The sequence below is a fragment of the Lithobates pipiens genome, unplaced genomic scaffold, assembly GCF_037356315.1.
Source record: "Lithobates pipiens isolate NorthernLeopardFrog02 unplaced genomic scaffold, aLitPip1_a1.2 Scaffold_30, whole genome shotgun sequence".
Taxonomy (NCBI): Eukaryota; Metazoa; Chordata; class Amphibia; order Anura; family Ranidae; genus Lithobates; species Lithobates pipiens.
In genome coordinates, this window is record NW_027507791.1 from 151,680,421 (window position 1) to 151,693,201 (window position 12,781).

A 12,781-nucleotide genomic window follows, 5' to 3' on the forward strand; every position below is an offset into this window, starting at 1 on the left:
GGAGAATAATTCCTGCAGTCTAGGGAGAAGTGTCTCCCGGTATGTAGTGTAAAATTCAAGGGGCAGGCTGTCCGAGCCAGGGGCCTTAGAGGGCTTGATGTGAGATATGGCAGTGGATATGTCATCTTCAGTAATGGGGGCGTCGAGCAATTCTACTTGGGGTCCGGTCAAGGCGGATAGTTCTATACCGGCCAGGAACGTTTCAATGTCCTCCTGGGATTTGTCATTGGTAGAGGAGTATAGGGATGCAAAAAAGGAGCGCAACTCTCCCGCCACCGCGTCGGGATCTGTGATCAGGTCTCCAGTCTGGGAGCGAAGGGAGACCACCGTCGGTGGCCTGTGGTCTAGGTGTGCCAAATAAGCCAGTAGCCGCCCCACCCGCTCCCCAAATTCATACACTCTCTGCTTATTATAAAAAATCTTCCGTTCAGCTTTCTCAAATAAAAGATTGTTCACAATACGGGTCTGCAATTTTAGCTTATCGGCATTGAGGGGGGAGGGGTCGTTAGAAAACTCCAGCTCAGCCGCCGTCAGAGCCTGTTCCGCCTGGTGAACCGCTTGGGAGGAGGCCCTCCTGTACCTGGCTATGTGGCGGGCTAAGGTCATACGGGCATGAGATTTAAATGCGTCCCACACAATCCCAAAAGGGGCCGAGCCCATATTGGCCTGGAAAAACACATCCCACTCACCACCCACCCCCTCCAAATCAGGGACCACTGTCAACCAAAAGGGATTGAGTCTCCAACTATATGTTGAGGGTAGGGAAGCAATAGAAAGCTCGACCCAGTAGGGCGAGTGATCCGAGAGCACTCGGGGGCAGAAACCCACCCCCCCCAACAAGGGAAGAAGGGACCGAGAGATAAGGAGAAGGTCAATGCGAGACATACTGTCATACGTCGCGGAGAAACAAGAAAAAACCTTCTCAGTTGGGTGACAGTGCCTCCAAGTGTCTACCAGGGACAGCTCAGTAAGGAATTTCCCAAAACGGGTGCCCGAGTGTGCAGACGGGGTCAGCGGGATTGCCTGCAACCTATCCAGCACCCTGTCCATCACATTATTGAAATCCCCCAGCCAAATAACTGGTATGGTGGGGAATTGAGCCATAAACGCCAGCCCCTCTGTGAGGACAGCGAACTGGAAAGGCGGCGGTATGTATATCGCCAATATCAGCACCTCCAGACCACCCGCCCTAGCGTGTAAGAAAAGGAACCGGCCCTGTGGATCAGACTTGATAGTGAGCAAAGAAAACTGGACGGTCTTGGCCACCAACACCGCAATCCCTCTAGAGTTATAGGTGTATGGTGCCTGGTATACCCAGCCCACCCACGGTTTTTTGAGGGAGAGCATCAGTTGGCCAGTCAGGTGCGTCTCAACTAGTACCATCAAGTCAGCCTTTTGCGCCTTCAGATACGACAAGACTGCATTACGTTTGGGCTTGGCCCTAAGTCCCCTCACATTCCAAGTTAACCATTTCAGGACAGACATTTGCGAATAAGAACATAGGTAACATGCCCCCCCATCCCCCCGCCACCCTCCATCCCCCGTATCCATCCCCAAATAAAGGCCCGGGGCCCTCCCGCGACTGCGACACAGGGCACCCCTCCCAGATATCCACATCCAGCATCCCACATAAAATAATAGATATAAAACCATTGGTAACATATCACACTGTACTTTTGAGCACCAATAAAACAAATTAGAAAAAACGTGCAAAACTGATAGCAGAACAGAAACTGGAATTGTAACTCACTGTCCGGCTCGGAACGCCAATGCCCCCCAACTACAATCGGGGTGAGCCGCCAGGTCCGAGCAGTCCAGGGAAACATTGCTTGCGCTCTAGGACGAGCAGAACTAAAAAAAGTACAATAAGCAGGGCCAAAAACTGCACCCTCGCCTAGGGGGGGCGATTCGTCGCTGCAAAACAGGCAGCAGCACAGGGAGGGTGGTCTCCAAGCCAAGGACTCCAGGATGTTGCAGGATCAATGCACAGGAGAATGAAGAACATTGAGTCCAAGTCACGGATGCCACGGTGGGTATTAGCTTGCCAAGCAGGTGAGCGGGGGGGGAGAAAACAAGGGGGAAACAGCCGCAGTATTATGCAGAAGAAAAAGCCAAAGAAGACAAAAGGGAAGGGGGGGGGAAACCACAATTCACTGGTGGCGACATCAGAAGGCAAGGAGAAGACGTGCACAACAGCACCTGATTAACGTATAAAAGCAGTGTTCAGCGTGCGAAGGGGTCCTGAAGGTCGCCAGGAAAGTATGCCACAGAATCAGGGTTGGTCTCGTGCCCGTTCCACTCCCCCCTCAAGCCAGGCAAACACCGCTTCTGGTGTGTCAAAAAAATGCGTCTTGCCCTCCCCCACGACCCGGAGTCGAGCGGGAAAGAGCATTGCATATGAGTAGTGGCGGATGCGCAACTGTCGCTTGGCCTCCGTAAATTGTGCCCTCCTCTTCTGCACCTCAGCGGAGAAGTCAGGGAAAACACGAATTTCGCCATTTTGGAATGGTATGTTCCCCTTCAATCTAGTAAGGCGAAGGACCGAGTCCCGGTCACGAAAATTCAACAGCTTCGCAATGAACGTACGTGGAGGTAAGCCCTGGGGAGGCGTTCGTCCCGCCAGTCTGTGAGCCCTCTCCACCACGAACGACAAGGAGAATTCGGTCCTTCCGAACGTACGGGACAGAAGGTCTTCCAGGAACGAAGCGGGATCCGACCCTTCCGCACCTTCCGGCAAGCCCACGAACCGAAGGTTACACCGACGAAGACGATTCTCCATGTCGTCCTGTTTAGATAGGACCATGGTGAGCTGATGTTGTAGTCGTTCGGTGGTAGTCTGAAACGGTCGGACGTCGTCCTCCACCTGGGATATGCGGGCTTCCGTTTCCGTGACGCGGTCTCTAAGCTTCTGCATGTCTTGGCGGATCAGGGAGACATCGACCTTCACCTCATCGATCTTGCAGGTCAGGGTGCTCTTACAGTCGGAGATGGCTTCCAGCACCCGGGCAGTATCGGCAGCCGCCGAACCCTCGCGGGAGGCGCGCCGGCGCCATGTTCTTCTAGGCCTCCCGCCTCGCTGTGGCGGTATTTGGCCAGCTTGGCCGCCGAATCAGTCGCCCTCTTTGGCGGTGACATGTTCCCCCGCAGATCGCACACAAGGTGAGGCAAAAAAGGAATGTTTTAGTCCCCAGGATGAGTTAGAACGCAGTTTAGGCAAGCGGAGCTCCCTTCAAACACTCCCTACACCATGCTGGTTCAGGCCACGCCCCGGAGGGCTTAATTTTAAGGCAAGTCTTTAATAATGTGCTAAAGCAGGAACACAGGGGCGCCAGACTAAGTGCAGTATTAAAATCAGTCTGAAGAAGCCCCAGCTTCGAAATGCATTACCACCCCCTTTACGTCTGAAGGGCAATCATGTTCCACGTCCGGCCCGGCGCCATCCTGTGGTTCATGCTGGTCATGACTGTGATTAGCTGCTCTCTGATTCCTGGTTTGTGATTCTTGGATTCCCTGCAAATACCATCTGTGCTCGTTGCGGCCATAGGCCATACTGACACTGTTACATAGACTCCAGGACGGGCGATTCCATTACACATGCCTATTTGATTTTTCAATCTTGTGAGTTGCTATTTGTTTTTACCTATAAATCGGATTTTAATACTACTCTTAGTCTGGCGCCCCTCTGTACCTGCTTTACCGACAGTCTACTGCTTCACTCTAAGGGTGCTACCTCCAGGTGCTGACAGAACTACATCACTGGCTAATATGGACTTTATCATCTAGGGTGTAATTTTTTTTTTCTTATAGTTTGCATACATTTTATATAGATTTGTGTGTGCATTTTTTTTTTTTTTTAACACCTAATCACATCGGTCTAGCGCCACTGTTCATTATTATATATTTTTTATAATGTGCTAGTATGCTATGTGATGCATCGATATTGCAGAGATGCACTGCATTTGTCTTTTTTCATGTTATGATGTACACTAAAATGTACAACCTGAACTTGTGAAACAACTCATTCTGTTTGAAATAGCAATGAAAGTAAAAACATTTGTGTGTATGTATGTACAGTCGTATGTATGTTCAGTCATGCTCAAATTTTGAAATTTTGGCATTAATATTGAAAATATGGCCATGCCAAAAAAAACTTTATTTAAGGATAGTAATCGCATGAAGCCATTTACTATCAATTTTTTTTTTTTTTTAGATAATTAAAAAATCGCAGAAATCACCCAAATCGAACTGATAAAAAGTTTAAATAACCTAGAATGTTTGGCCTTGGTACAGACACAGAAGGTGGCGCTCACACAGGTTAAAATTGCAATTAAAAGGTTAATTTCCCACAGGTCGTGTCTGTGTATAAATAGTTAATGAGTTTGTTAGCTCACATGGATGCATTAAGCAGGCTAGACTGAGCCATGAGGAGATAGAAAAGAACAGTCAAACGACCTGTGCAACAAGGTAATGAAACTTTACAAAGATGGGAAAGGATATAAAAAGATATCCAAAGCTTTGAATATGCCAGTCAGTAGTGTTTAGTCACTTATTAAGATTTAGAAAATGAGGGGCTCTTTTGATACCAAGCCAAGGTCAGGTAGATCAAGAAAGTTTGCAGCCACAACTGGTGGAAGAATTGCTCAAGATACAAAGAAACTCACAGGTAACCACAGGAGAAATATAAGCTGCATGGTTGAGCTGCCAGACGGAAGCCTTTACTGCGCCAATGCCACAAAAAAGCCAATGAGGCATGTCAAGGTGGTGTTGGGCATTTTGTAACCAGGTTTTTTTGTGGAACTTGTACAGTAAAGACTTCTTTCTGGCAGCTTGACCATGCAGCTCATTTTTGTTTAAGTATTGTTGTATTGTGCTCCTTAAAAACAACCACAACCTCTTTTTTTCCAGAGCAGCTTGTATTTCTCCTGAGGTTACCTGTGGGTTTTTCTTTGTATCCCGAACAGTTCCTGTGGCAGTTGTGACTGAAATCTTTCATGATCTACCTGACCTTGGCTTGGTATCGAGATCCCCAAAATTTCCACTTATTAAGTGATTGAACAGTACTGACTGGCATATTCAAGGCTTTGGATATTTTTATATCCTTTTCCATCTTTGTAAAGTTTCGTTATCTTGTTACGCAGGTCTTGACTGTTCTTTTTTTACCTCCTCGTGGCTCAGTGTATAGCCTGCTTAGTGCATGCTTGTGAGCACTAAAAAACTGTACTATTTATACACAGATCTGAATTGTGATTTAAAAAGCCACAAATGTGGGAAATTAACCTTTTAATTGCTATTTTAAACTGTGTGTACCATCACCTGTGTCTGTACCTAGGCCAAACATTCCAGGGTATGTAAACATTTTAAATCCTAACAAAATCACCCAAATGGCCTTGATAAAAAGGATCCACAAAACTATGTGATCATAAATGGCTTAGGCCCCTTTTACACGGGACGGATCAGTGATGATCCGCTTGCTCAGCAGGGATCACTCCGTTGTCCCCGCTGAGCCGGCGGTGGATGGATGAAATATGGACATAATCTCCGCATGTGTGAAAGGGGCCTTAATGTGATTGCTATCCTTAAGACAGTTATTTATTAAATTTATTATCAATCAACTGTCTTTAAATCATAATGGCAACAGAAACTACCCAAATGACCCTGAACAAAAGTTTAATACCGTGTATTTCCCCCTTTAACATCAATGACAGCTTGAAGTCTTCTGTAGTATTTGGATGAGGTTCTTTATCTTCTCAAATGGTGAAGCTGCTAGGGCTGCAACTAACGATTATTTTCATAATCAATTAGTTGGGCGATTGTTTCTATTAATCGGATAATAACCTTAAAAAAAAGTGTGGTGTAGAATTTAATATGTAAACGTTAATAAAAAAAGGCAATTTATTCTTAAAAATCTATATGCAGTGGTAAATATAAATGACCAACTATATGGTTAAGGAGAAAAATCTCGAATCCACTCTGAGAGTAACTCAGAAGAGATATACTGTATATACTATTGGAGGTTGAATCTGGTAAATATCAGACTCAAAGATCACATTTTTTATTTAGATTCCTTTCACACTGGGGCATACGTATTGTGCCCTACCCCCACGCAATGTGCCCTGCCTCCATGTCAAAGTTTACTTTAAATGTAATAGTAATGCCTTCTATTACCTCCAGTCTATCGGCCTCCACCTTCTCTGGGTTCAGATGCTGATTTTCCCTGCACAGTCTTTAAAGTATTTTTTTTTTTAAACAACAAACATGTTATACTTGACTGCTCTGTGTAATGGTTTTGCACAGAGCAGCCCGAATCTTCTCTTCTGCGGTCCCCCGCCGATGCTTCTGGCTCCTCCTGCCTTCAGAGTGCCCCAAAAGCAAGCTGCAAATTATAGTATAGCATGCCCCTATAGTAAGGTAAAAAACAAATGCCTTTATACCCACTCACTTCCTGCCCATGACTACATGTTCCATGAGGAATTGCTCCTCACACACTCAAATTCACAAGTTCTCAGGCACTTACTGACATGTATGGTTGATGTACTGAGCTGTATGTGTGCTGCACTGTATTTCCTGATATGTAAACAAATAATGCATTCTGTATGTAGGCCAACTAATCGGCTGGCAGATTATTCGATTCTGAAAATAGTTAACAACTATTTTCATAATCTATTTGTTGTCTATTAATCGATTAGTTATTTCAGCCCTAAAAGCTGCCCATTCCTCTTGGAAAAAAGCCTCCAGTTTCTGTGAATTCTTGGGCTGTCTTGCACGAACTGCACGTTTTGAGATCTCCCCAGAGTGGCTCAATGATATTGAAGTCGGGAGACTGAGATGGCTATTCAAGAAACGTCAAACCGTTTATTCTGCTGTAGTCATTGACAGGTCAACTTGGCCTTGTGTTTTGGATCATTGTCATGTTGGAATGTCCAAGTACGTCCCATACGCAGATTCCTGGCTGATGAATTCAAATGTTCCTCCAGTGTTCTTTGATCACATACTGCATTCATCTTGCCATCAATTTTTACCAAATTTCCTTTGCCTTAGTAGCTCACGCATTCCCAAAACATCAGTGATCCACCTCCGTGTTTCACCGTAGCAATGGCGTACCTTTCATCATAGGCCTTGTTTAGTCCTCTCCAAATGAAACATTTATGGTTGTTGCCATTTTGGTCTCATCACTCCAAATGACTTTGTGCCAGAAGGTGTGAGGCTTGTCTCTGTGCTGTTTGGCCTATTGTAAGTGGGATACTTTGTGGCATTTGCATAGTAATGGCTTACTTCTGGCAACTCGACCATGCAGCCCATCTTTCTTCAAGTGCCTCCTTGTTGTGCATCTTGACACAACCACACCACATGTTTTCAGAGTCCTGTATTTCACCTGAAGTTTTGTGGTTCTTTTTTGCATTCCAAACAATTTTCCTGGCTGTTATGGCTGAAATTTTAGTTGGTCTACCTGACCATGGTTTGGTTTCAACAGAACCCCTCAGTTCTTCTTGATTGGAGTTTGAATACTGCTGATTGGTATTCTCAATTCCTTGGATATTTTCTTATATCCCTTTCCTGTTTTTATACAGTTCAACTACCTTTTCCCACAGATCCTTTGACAATTCTTTTGCTTTCCCCATGACTCAGAATCCAGAAATGTCAGTGCAGCACTGAATGAAAGATGCAAGGGTCTGTCAGTCCATAAACTCATTGACCTTTTATATACACACACTCACTCACACACTCTCACTCACTCTCACTCACTCTCACTCGCACCTCACTCGCACCTCACTCGCACCTCGCTCACACCTCGCTCGCTCACACCTCGCTCGCTCGCTCACACCTCGCTCGCTCACACCTCGCTCGCTCACACCTCGCTCGCTCACAGCTCGCTCGCTCACAGCTCGCTCGCTCACTCACAGCTCGCTCAAACCTCGCTCGCTCAAACCTCGCTCGCTCAATCTCTCGCTCGCTCCATCTCTCGCTCGCTCCATCTCTCGCTCGCTCCATCTCTCGCTCCATCTCTCGCTCGCTCCATCTCTCGCTCGCTCCATCTCTCGCTCGCTCCATCTCTCGCTCGCTCCATCTCTCGCACACACTCACTCACACTCACTCACTCACACTCACACACTCACTCACACACTCACTCACACACTCACTCACACTCACTCACTCACACACTCACTCACTCACTCACACACTCACTCACACACTCACACTCACTCACACTCACTCACACTCACTCACACTCACTCACACTCACTCACACTCACTCACACTCACTCACACACACACACACTCACTCACACACTCACTCACACTCTCACACACTCACTCACACTCTCACACTCTCACACACACTCTCACACACACTCACACACACTCACACACACTCACACACACTCTCACACTCTCACACTCTCACACTCTCACACTCTCACACTCTCACACTCTCACACTCTCACACTCTCACACTCTCACACTCTCACACTCTCACACTCTCACACTCTCACACTCTCACACTCTCACACTCTCACACACACTCACACACACACTCACACACACACACTCACACTCACACACTCACACTCACACACACTCACACACACACTCACACTCACACACACACTCACACTCACTTACACACACTCACACTCACACACACACTACAAGCAAACAGATCACAGGTGAGGATGGTTACCTTTTTAATAGCCATTCAAACCCCTTTGTGTCAACTTGTGTGCCATTTTAGCAGGCCAAAATCACTAGGGTATGGAAACTTTTGATCAGGGTAATTTGCGTAGTTTCTGTTGTGCTTATGATTTAAAAAGAGTAAACGTGGGACGTGGCTAAGAGCTGCGAGAGGACATGTCTCACGGAGATCCCTGCAGCTACCCTGTAATGCTCCCTCTCGTTCTGGCATCGGAACCCACTTGATCCCTCACTGGACACTACTGGACTCCTCAGGTCTCTCCGCTGTCTACACACAAAGCATGCTGACCCGAAAATAGTTCAAAGGAGACGAGATGCAGCACAACCTCCAAAATGGCGTATGTTATATTATACTAAGAAAGCTAAATGGCCTAGCAGAACGGCCCACAGATGAGGAGCTGGACGCTACCCCCCCCCCCCCCGACATTTTTCATGCCCTGCAGACAGGAGAGTCATCCACACAGGCCCCCCAGGCTACACGAGACCAGCATTTCCCTGGGATTGCAGAGGAGGAAGATACTGAACAGGCGACTTTGCCCTAAATACTAAGGGCATTACACAAGTGCGCGGCTTCTGTGCAGACCTTGCAGGATTGGTTTGGAGGCCTAAAGGAGGAGGTGGGGTTGATTTGCCATGACATACAAAAAAAATAAAAATCCGGGAACGCACTACAGCAGTGGAGGACAAAATTACTCCTCTTATAGGAGATGTGCAGATTACAGCTAGAATTGCAACAGCCAATGAACTTAAAAATTAGGACATTGAGAACCACCTCAGGTGAAATAACAAAAAAAGAAAAGAAGGGCAGGGACCCCACAGTTTGTGGAAAGCTGGCTGTTTGAGATTTTTGGCAAGGAGACATTATCCCCTTTTTACTCTGTGGAAAGAGCGCACAGAGACCCACCCAGACCTGTTCCACCAGCTCATCTTCCACGCACTCTCCTGGCCAAACCCCTTACCTATAAAGAGATTATACTTCGCCTAGCCAGGGAGCAGCGCAATATACAGTTTAATGGGCGAGGGTGTCCTACTCAGACTTCTTGGCAGAAGTATAATGTCATAGAGCTAAATTTGTAAAGAGGAGGCTCCAGCGCCTCTAGGCCAACTGTGCTATGCTATATCCTGCCAGATTCCAGTTGATAGCTGGGGGCTGGGCCCAATTCTTTGAATCGGCAGCAGAGGCCACTGCATGCATGGATGCAAATTACCACCTGCTTCGCCAAACGAGAAGACCTGTGGATGGGAAGGAATGATCATTCTGCCTGAGAACAGCCACCACTCTATTGATGTGAATCTACATGACTCACCCTTTCTGCAATACGGATGTTCGTTTACACAACCGGGAGACACATACCCCCCTTTTGTTTTTCTGTAAACTATGCGACCAAGGCTATCATTGGATTACAATTTATGTCTCAAGTTGCTGGTTTCTACCTGCTTGTTGCTGCAGAGACCAAGATGGATTACTTTTTACACCCACCAGTTGTTACTGTTGCTGTGTTTTCTTTTATTTTTTTCATTTACTGGGTATACTGAGCCCTTTAGGGAATAGGAGGCTCCAATGCCGTTTGAAAAGCTCTTAGGGGCAGAACTATCTGGCTGGCATGTCTCAGTGCGGCACTGACTGTGGCTCCCCCTTTGCAATTTGCTTCCTGTTTGATTTTTTACTTTCTTTGTTTCCAGCGTGTTATTTGTCCTTGCATGCCTTCATGGAAAAGATGTGAGATCTCGGTGCTCTTGACCTTGCTATGTACTTTAGTTTCTCCCGGACCCTCTTGAAACCCCTCGTTCTAACAATCTGTCGCATTCCTGGATTATGCAGAGTGTGGCCTGGAATGAGTATTTACAGTACCATTATTATGCGACCTCATGAGGATCCTATACTTCTATTGTCTCGTGGGACATTGAAGGCATGAATGACCCCCTTGTACCATGGTGTCCACCGCTCTCAGGAACGCCTCCCTGCGGTGTGTGTTTTGCAGGAAACTCATTTGATGCCACTGTCATATGTGGGTCTTGCATGGGTGGGATGGGTGTATCACTCTACTCATGTCTCCTATTCTAGGGGGGTGAGTATCTTGATACATCGGTCCTTAGATTTTCAATTAATAGACTGTGATTGACCAAGAGGGAAGATATGTGTTTTTGCTATGCAGAATTTCTCAGTTGACGTTTATCCTAGCAGCTGTATACATACCTCCTTCGTGACCTGTTGTCTTACCAGTTGGACAACCCTGATATTCCTTTACACTTAGTGGGGTGACCTTAACGGAATTTTAGATCCGAAGCTGGATGGACACCCCCTCCTATAGCGGGATTCCAAGGAGCAAGGTCTGCCTTGGCGAAATTTTAGAGGAAGTGGGTGGATAGATCCCTGGTGACTCCCCGGGAGAGAGGCAATTCTCGTGTTTCTCCAAAACTCACTTATCCTTTTCCAGAATTAATATGTGTCTATGTACAACATCTACCTCCCCCCGCTTATAAAGGAAGTGGAGTACTTAATTAGTATCTCAGCTACTTTGCGAAGAGCAGCATAGAAACTCAATGCCTTCTGGCTGAATCTCTTTCCCTCCCATACCAAAATTGCAACTTAAATCTCAGACTACTGGCAAAGAAATGCTAACTACTCTGATTTGAATGCCGCTTGGGACGCTTTTAAAGTGTTCCTGAGGGGTTTATTTATATCAGAGGTTAACGCATATAAAAAAAAAACTCTGCCCAAAGGGAGCAGGCTGCCCAGCTGGTGAGTTGTTTGGAGGTGGCATATATTCCCAATTCGGGAGATGATGCTAGGGAAGCATGGATGCCTTCATAACTATTAGGGAGATGCAACTAGCAACCAACTCCTTTGCTAACTCTAAAGCACCCCGGGATTATGGTATTCAGATTGAGGTATATAAATCATACTACCGCGATTGCTTGAAACTCAGCTAGGGAATCCCTGCACCTCCCAGACTCTGACACAAGCCAGTATAATTTTACCGTGTTACGAGCGATCACAGGAGTAGGCAGTCGGCAGTGGGCGCGCACCCCCAGTGGCCACCTTTTGGTAGCAACGGCGATTCACCTGCCTGTACCATTCTGAATAATAATGCAGGGCACATTTTTCAGATATTTATTTGTAAAAATGTTGAAAATCATTTTATCACTTTCCTTACACTTCACAATTATGTGCCACTTTGTGTTGGTCTATTACATAAAATCCCAATAAAATACATTTGTTTTTGGTGGTAACATGACAAAATGTGGAATGTGGAAAATGTTAATGGGTATGAACACGTTTTCAAGGGTGTGTGTGTGTGTGTGTGTGTGTGTATATATGTATATATAATAATTTTTGGAACAAAATGTAACACACTTTTCGTTACATGAAGAGTCAATACATACCCCCCTCTGCCATGATCTGCTGCTTGAGAGTTAACCAGTAGTTAGTTATGGGGCACATTTTACACTTTCATACCTACCCACAGTGCAGAGCTTCTTGCCTGGGCATCCAATGTTAGACCTAAGTGATGTCATGTGGAAGAGCTGAAGGATGCAGTGTTATTAGGGGTGCACCGAACTGTTTTTTTGGTGCCGAAAGCGGTACCGAAAATGACCGATTAACGAAACTTAAAAAAAAAAAATATTTTTATACAGGAGGTGGTCAGGGACTGGGGACATGGTACAGGAGATCAATGCAGCCTCACCAGTGCCCATCAGATGCAGCCAGCCAGTGTCCCCAGCCTGCGTCCCCATTGCAGCTTGCCTGTGCAGGGGAAGAGGGAGGAAAGCCGCTACCGCCTTGTTGATTTGAGCGTCGGGAACATCACAGCTTTCATTTCAATAGCTGTGTTCCCCGCTGCGTGCTCTCACATACAGCCCCTCCTCTTTGTTTGGGCACTTTGATAGACAGATCACCCATCCAGTCCTGGGACAGATGATCTGTCTATCAAAGTTCCCCAGACAAGGGGGAGGGGCTGTATGGGAAGACGCACAGCGGGGAACACACAGCTGTTGAAATGAAAGCTGTGATGTTCCCGGTGCTCAAATAAACAAGGCAGTGGCTCTCCCCTCTTCTGAGCTATAGGACACCCCAATGATGGGCAGC

General features: G+C 46.4%; 1 protein-coding gene across 17 annotated transcripts in view; it reads left to right on the top strand.

The window, feature by feature from the left end:
* Positions 1-12,781, top strand: part of FUT8 (fucosyltransferase 8) — a 308,566-nt gene that overhangs the window by 165,549 nt on the left and 130,236 nt on the right. The gene's annotated exons all lie outside the window — the stretch shown is intronic.